This window comes from Triticum urartu, chromosome 5, assembly GCF_003073215.2.
Source record: "Triticum urartu cultivar G1812 chromosome 5, Tu2.1, whole genome shotgun sequence".
NCBI classification, from domain to species: Eukaryota; Viridiplantae; Streptophyta; class Magnoliopsida; order Poales; family Poaceae; genus Triticum; species Triticum urartu.
In genome coordinates, this window is record NC_053026.1 from 513,469,179 (window position 1) to 513,477,156 (window position 7,978).

Here is a 7,978-nt window from a genome sequence, read left to right on the forward strand (position 1 = left end):
GACCTTTTTTTTTTGGCGAGTGGTTTCATTTCGTCAGACGGCGACGGGATGACGCCCTGAAATTTCCTCTGAAATGAGATTTCCTCTGTTGCCGTACCCGTCGGTCGGTGTGAACGAGGGCGGCTTCGCTTGTGGCGAAAGGTGTGTACACTGCACGAAACGTAAACTTGGTCGATCGCTAGCTTCACGTGAGACGGGACCAAAGTCCGTCGTCCACCGCTACCCCTACCCGGACCCCACGCGGCCGCGTCACCGGCACCTCCGAGCCCCACATGCCAGTACCACGACTACAAAGCGGGGCTTGCGGTGCAGGCGCAGCCTACGGCTCCGCCCCGTCTCTGTTCTCTTCCGCGTCCACCCAGCCTCAAGGAGCCTAAAGCCGTTCGGTCCCCTCCTGCCTCCTAGTCTCCTACTCCTACCTCCTCCGAAGGCCGCTCCGCTACTCGCATCCAGCCATGTCGTCCCTCGCGGTTGGCTGCGGGCTGGGCTTGGAGCTCTGGCTCGGCGGCCTCTTCTCGGCCGCGGAGCTGGCGGCAGCGGAACTGCTCCTGCAGCTCGGCGGGGACGACGAGGTGGCGTCCACGACGTCCTCCTCGCGGCGGTCGGTGAGCTCGTGGAGCAAGGCTGGCCTCACCGCGGAGGAGCGGGTCGTCGAGGAGACGGCGTCGCTTGAGCTGGACAGGAGGGCGAGGAAGAGGTACCGCCGGGTGTCCGACCTCTACACCACGATACCGGCCATGGACGCCTCTGCCGCGAAGAAGAGGAGGACGTGCGACGGCGGCGGAGGCGACGATCCGACGAGGTACGGAGACTAGCATAGACAGAGAGAGCAGTATTGCCATAGAAGGGCTTGTCTGGCTCGCTCGCCTCGAGCCCTCGACCATGCTTTCTTCTGATACAAGAAACATAATGGTGACTAGCGTCTCCACATTTGCCTTCGAATTTGAACAAAAGGTCTCGGAAATACCGGAGCGCCCACCCAACCACTACTCATCATTACAGGTGGTTTTTTTTAAGTGTGGTGCCGCCTCCAAGCTTTGAATTTACATAAAAATCTTCTCTCCACACCACACGCACCGATACGAGGTCTTCCGTTTGACAACAAATGTATACTACTCCCGTGAGTACATATATAGGTGTTAAACTTTTGATCGATGTTGATGTGACCTGGGATTAATTGAATTGGGTTGGATGGACTGTTGGAACTCGTCCACAGGATCGATCACATCAGAATACCATAAACGCACGTGCACGCAAAACTGATAGTCAAAAAGCCCTTGTTGTGCCTTTGTTTCTTCTTTTTATTGATTTTCTGGTTTTCCGTGGTGTTACAAAACGCACCATCGGAACTGTGTATATATATACACACGAGACTATGACCGACCAGACAATCTGACCCTATGCGTACGTGCATAACCCCTTGTCTTACACGGACACAACTCAACTTAACTGGTTCGCGTCCATCTTCACGTTGATCTTAATCTTCTCTTCGGTTGCTTGTATATGGGGAGACACATCTTTTCACCCGCCACATCTTCAATCTTTCACATTGTCGCCGATGCCACATCTTATCGAACGACACCTCATGTCCAGCGGCAACACAACTCGCCATATACGTGCAACTCATCTTCACCATATATGAATTCGCCGGAACTCAACGACCACGAACGGACACGCAAGGCATGAATTCCTTTTTCCGCCTGCTCTCACTCGCAATTCTCTTACGCCAGTGACGCATCTCAACTGCAGCAGAAGACTCACACACCTGAGTTCTTGGACGCACCTTACAAGAACTCATGTGCACACCTTGACGATAGCTCACAACTTTGTCGCCCCTTCCTCGCTCCCCCCGAACGACGATCTTGACAAGATCTTCTAGCACCGTACCTCGGCACTATCGCTCCCGTCAACCTCCTCTAGGTCGTTTTGTAGAACGACAATCACCCGTCGCCTCTCTTGCGACAGTGTCCTCGCCGTCTTCTTGTCGCCGCTCCGCCGAACGACAACTGCCCGATCCTCCTTGTCACTTCATCCCAGCGACTATATCGCCCGCTCCTCGTTGTCGCTACACCAACGACGCCATCACCCGCTCCTCGTCGCTGCACCAGCGACTGTATTGCCCGCCCCGAGGCGCTAGTAGGTCGCCACCCCGGGGCAAGCGCAACTTCACCTCGACCTTGCTCTAGATACCAATTGTTGGAACTCGCCCACAGGATCGATCAAATCAGAATAACACGAACGCACGTGCACACAAAACTGATAGCCAAAGGGCCCTTGTCGTGCCCTTGTTTCTCCTCTTTATTAAGTTTCTAGTTTTTTCCAACAATTGGTATCAGAGTAAGGTTCGAGTGAAGCTGCGCTTGCCCCGGGGTGGCGACCCTGCTAGCGCCTCCGGGCGGGCAATACAGTCGCTGGATGGTCAGGCGACGAGGAGAAGCGGGCTATACGTACTGTCGCTGGTGTAGCGACAAGGAGGAGCGGGTGACAAACTCGCTGGGTGGTGCAGCGACGTGGAGGGTCAGGCAACTGTTGTCCGGCGGAGCGACGGCGAGAAGGTGGCGAGGACATTGTCGCAAGCAAGGCGACGGGTGATCATCATTCGACGGAATAACCTGGAGAAGGGCGACAGGCTATTGTCGGCAAGGCGTTGGTGATCCTTGATGGTTATGGAGGTGTCGACGTTGCGACACCGAGGAAATCATCGAGATCATTGTTGGATGGTGCAAGGTGGAGATGGTGAAGTTGCGAGCCATCATCAAGGTGTGCGCTTGAGTTCTTGCAAGGTGCGTCCAAGAGCTCAGACGTGTGAGTCTTCTGCTGCAGTGGAGATGCGTCACTGGTGGAGGAGAATTGCGAGCGAGAGCGGGCGGAAAAAGGAATTCGTGCCTTGCGTTTCCGTTTATGGTGGTAGATTTCCGGCGAGTTCATATACGGTGAAGATGAGTTGCACGTATATGGCGAGTTGTGTTGCCGCTAGACAGGAGATGTCGTTCGGTAAGATGTGGCATCGGCGACAATGACAAGATGTGAAGGTGTGACGGGTGAAGAGATGTGCCTCCCCTTGTGCAAAAAGCCGATGAGAGCATAAAGATCAACATGAAGAGGATGCACACCAATTAAGTTGAGTTTCTGCATGAGGCTATGTGTTTAGTCTACATGTAGCACGCTAAAATGTGGCAGCGTGGCTGATAGTCCGAGTACAGCGTTGGATCCACTCTACAATTCGGCATGAAAAGAAAAAATGGTGATGAAGTGGTGGCTAGTGTTGCAAAAAGAGAGAAGTTGCAGTCCGGTAAGTCGCGTCACTGGAAGCAGCCAGCGTGATAAGATGAGTAGATGGTTGACTACGTGTCTCGTCGAGTAAAGGGTCGTATGTTTGAATTAGGGGGTGATTGTTAGATAATCCAAACAAAACCTAGTTTTGTTTTCCTAGTTTTACTAGGAAGTGGTCACGTATGTGGTGATAGTTGTGTTTGAGTCAGTTTACTATTAGTAAAGGGTGATCAACGTTGCCGGTAATTAGATTAGGAAAATCACAAGTAATAATCCGGCTGGGATGTATATATGGTAGTACTACTAGGAGTCCTATTCGTGTTAGTACTAAGCTAGCCGTACTAGCTTAAGGCATGCACAATGATTGATAAGATAGTCTTATTTTAAGTTTTGTCTGTAATTTAGAGATGACAAAAAAAGACGTCTACAATGGGTCATGTCTTAGCCTTATCATCAATAACTAGCTATTTCTAAAAATATGGTGAGACATATTGTGCTAAGAGATCATCTCTTGTCTTCTCTTAAATAAGAAAAGACAAACCTTTTCTTATGAGCTCTTTCTCCTCCACCTTATCGTTTATCCTACGTGGCACTCCTAAGATAGCACCATTGTATATGCCCTTAAGCTTCGGGTGTGTGCGTGTCCCTCTAGGTCTAGGTCTAGGTTTACTTTGAGTCGGTTTGTAGAGCCGGTTGAGTCAGGTCCTGTGCATGCATATATATACATGCATAGGGCTGCAGATTTGTAACACCGTGAGTTGAGAAAACAGAAAATAAAGAGAAAAGAGGGCATAACAAGGGCCCTTGGTTATCAGTTTTTATGCACGTGTGTTCGTGTGATTTTATGTAATCGATTCTGTGGGAAAATTTTCCAACATGGACAACCTAAGAGTACATGAGTACGTAATTCGCCTTGAATTCCTTGAACTCCATCCCTATTCGTGTTTTCGAGTTCCTTTATCGGTGGACATTTTGCGCCCAAATAGTACGGCAAATAATTTTTCGTACTACTCCTAGCTAGTTCCAGCTCCAGAGCTGACTAGTTTACTTCATTGGTTTGACAGAAACCGGATAATTTTTGGCTCATCACCGTATGTTAGTTTCTTAGAGCATCTCCAATACAAGCCTGATTATTGGGCTGCTGTTGATCTCGGGGCTGATGAACTCCGCATGGGCCTGAGTCTTGATCTCCGGGAAGTTCAAGTACTGCTATGACCGGTCGAGACACCAACACACCTTCTCGAAGGCGTGGTCAGTGACCTTTGGCTCGTCATACATGCCTCGCTAGTACTACACGCCTGTGTGATCTTCGCCGAGTAATGGCTGAAGTAACACCGACGAACGTCATGGAAGCTGGTTGAGCTCCTCGTTCGGCAATGCGGTGGCATCGCGGTTGCGGCTGGGGCGGCGGTACCGACAGGCGGAGAGAGTGACGGTGGGATGCAGGGGAGGAGGATGGAGGATGGAGGGGCAGCAAAGAAAGATTTAGAGGCGGGGGGGGGGGGGGGGGGGGGGGGGGGGGGAGGTGGATTATGTGGCGGCGGCGTTACGACGGCGTAGAGAGAGGCATGGGAGACTGGATCGACAGCAGCGGCGGATTCGATGGCGAGGAGGCGTGGCGGCGGCGTGTGGGTGGGGGCGTCTGGAGGTTTTACGCACACGGGAGGGGACCATCTAGAAGTTTCATTGCGCGTGGCACATGGGTCTGTGGCTGTTTTTGTGTTTGGCGAAGGCCGCACATGATGCAAATTTGGATCACCTTGGGCTGATTTTTCGGGCAGCCCTAAAACGGGACCACACAAATATATGGTTTCTGCATCACGTGCCCTTATTTTGCATCCGCTGTTGGAGATTCTCTCGCAGAAATCTTCACCTCGAATGTTGGCTTCTCATTTCTCAATAATAATAATAATACTGTTGGCGCCTCCCTCCTATTTCGCATAGGCCAAACAGAGGGCCATTCCTGAGAATTCGGCGGTCGGGTCGCAATTAGGACACAGACCCCTTAACAAAATTACGAAAAATATTAATCGATACATGTATGCACACAATATTATTCATAAACATTTAAAGTGCTTCACAAGAAATTTTCATTCAAAAAATACATACATATTAATTCAAATTTCTTTTAAAATATTGACATGCCAAGTCACTAATTATGGCATCGATATAAATCTCATCCAACAATTTCTTCTCAATGTATAATGTTACCAAACCATTTAACATTTCTTGAGATATTATAGATATCTGCGACCTCGTGAATTAACATACTTGTTACCTCCCTTGATAATATAATTGAAATCTAGCCCAAATCTATGAAGATACTATATCAACTTAATAAAAGAATATTACCGATTGCCGCGTCCAACTCAGTAATGACAAGGACCAATATACATCTCTAACTAGTGTCCAATCAATTGGTTATCAATACCTTATTGCAAGAATGAAGTCAATAGGACTCAACATTGATCATTGTCTCTACATCTTATCAATCATCATGGCAAAACCGCTAGGGCTTAGTTGCGTAGAATACCATTTGTGGAATTGGCCTCTTGCCTCTTAGCATGGAGACTAATGATGTAGGGTGACCTTGAATGTGAGGGCGAGGCAACACGTTGATAGCGAGGGCGTGGCAAGTGGTAGGCGACAATGGGTGGCGTGTGGAGGAAAAATGTTGGGCACATGTTATGTGCATGATGGATTGCTCTAAATTCCCGAAGCGTGGATTTGTGGGCCATCGTGTGTGGGTGAGTCTATACCTGGCTCATTAGATTATCTAATTGCTATATGACACCCTCCCTCTATTTGTGGGGTATTATTGGGTGGCCACCAGGTGATCAATGCTCAAGGTGCTTGCCTTGCTATGTTAGATGACGATGGGATCTGAAGACATTGTGTGTATTGGTTGAGACTTTGTGATCCCTTATGCCGAGATATTGTACTCCTCTGTGCGCACGCGCGCGCGCGCGCGGGGGGGGGGGGGGGGGGGCTGCAGGGGTGGGGCGGTGGGGGGGGGGGGGGGGGGGGGGGGGGTCCTCTCCTCTTCCATCCATGAGTGGTTTGAGTTGGTTTGTTGTGTGCCTAGTCTGAGCTTTGTAATCTGTTTTCTCCTAGTTCATGAATTGTTTGTAAAAAATATGTTCCTACTTTTTAGAGGGGGAGGGTGCAACATCTTTCGGTGCTTATTTTACCTATTATTGTTAGTGACCATCCTCCAATTCTATTGGTCACTTCAACTTCCATGTCTAAATCTAAATAGTTTCTGAAGTTTCAAAATCAAAGGGGTTTAGAAAAAGAGTTCCAAAATGCTAGACAATTTTTTTGCGCTAGTTCATCTAATAAAACCTTAGATCTTTAGAGTTTCTAACATAGCAGGCTCCTTGAAAATGCAGCTGATCCAACAAGCCCTTACAACATGAACCTGGTTCAGTCCATGAAAAAAATTGATGCAATTCATTCTTCTCGTCTTCATATGAAAAATCATACTCCCTCCATCAAGGTATGCAAGGCCTAATTTGAGATTCTCTGGTACCTAGGCATGAGCGAGACATTTGGAGCAATTTTTGGAAATCATTTTTTGCAATCGCCTCCTCACCATTGACTTGTTTGATCAAATATCATAGCCCATGTTGGTTAATTACTCCCAATCAAAACAATAAATGCACAATTCTTACAAAGCGTTTTGCCTTGGGAATATGAGGGGGATATATGACATACAAGAGAGGGATTAAAAGCGTCGAGAGAAAAGCCTTACATATTTGTAAACCAAACATACATACTTCGATGGGTGGGGTAGTTATGAAGTCAATCTTATTGACCATTATGACAAACTAGAACAGGATTATGAAATTTTGCAGGCAAATAGCCAAAAGTCATTTGGCTTCCCAAGGATAAAATCTCTCCTTATTTAGAATGCCCTATTCAATGTTTTACTAACCCGTTTGCTAAAAAAACCATAATTACCATGAAACCAGGCCTATTTGAATCAATAATAACTTTCATGCTTTAGCTTAGTTTTCTACTCCAAACAAAAATGAAATTTTGCATGTTCTTAAAGGAATATAAAGGAAATCCTCTCAAGATCCGCATGGTTGAAATGTAACCTTTTATATTTCATGTTTGAGTTGGGATGATGTAACTCATAGTATTCCAATGTTCTGTCAAGAAGGTAAGCTCCACCCCGATCTCAGCAAAGCTTTCAGTGCTCTTATGGCAAAAAGGCCAATCCTATTATCTCCCGAACTTTGGGTTAATCAATCTTCGCAATGTATTTTATAAAAATCATCAATAAGAACATCGCTAATAGGCTCAAAGAGTAGTTACCTAATTATATTGATACAACTCGTCAAGTTCTTATTCAAAGGCTGCAAATTTCTAGTAAATGACTTGTCCCTTTCAAATTTTCATCTTGGAATCATAAAGCTTTTATGTTGAAAGTAGGATTTGACACAACTTTTGATACAATTGATTCGGGGTTTGTTGCTAAAGCCTTAATACGAAAAGGAATGCATGTTCAATTCATAAAATTGATCCGTGAATGCATTTTCTTTGTTTATTTTTTTTTCAGCATTAATGGCTAACCTTCCATAAAATTTATCTATAAATTTATACTCTCTCTTCAAGATGTCTCCAGATTAAATAATCCATGTGATATTCAATTTTGACCCGATGCTTACTAGCTACAATGCTTAATTGTAGCTAGTGG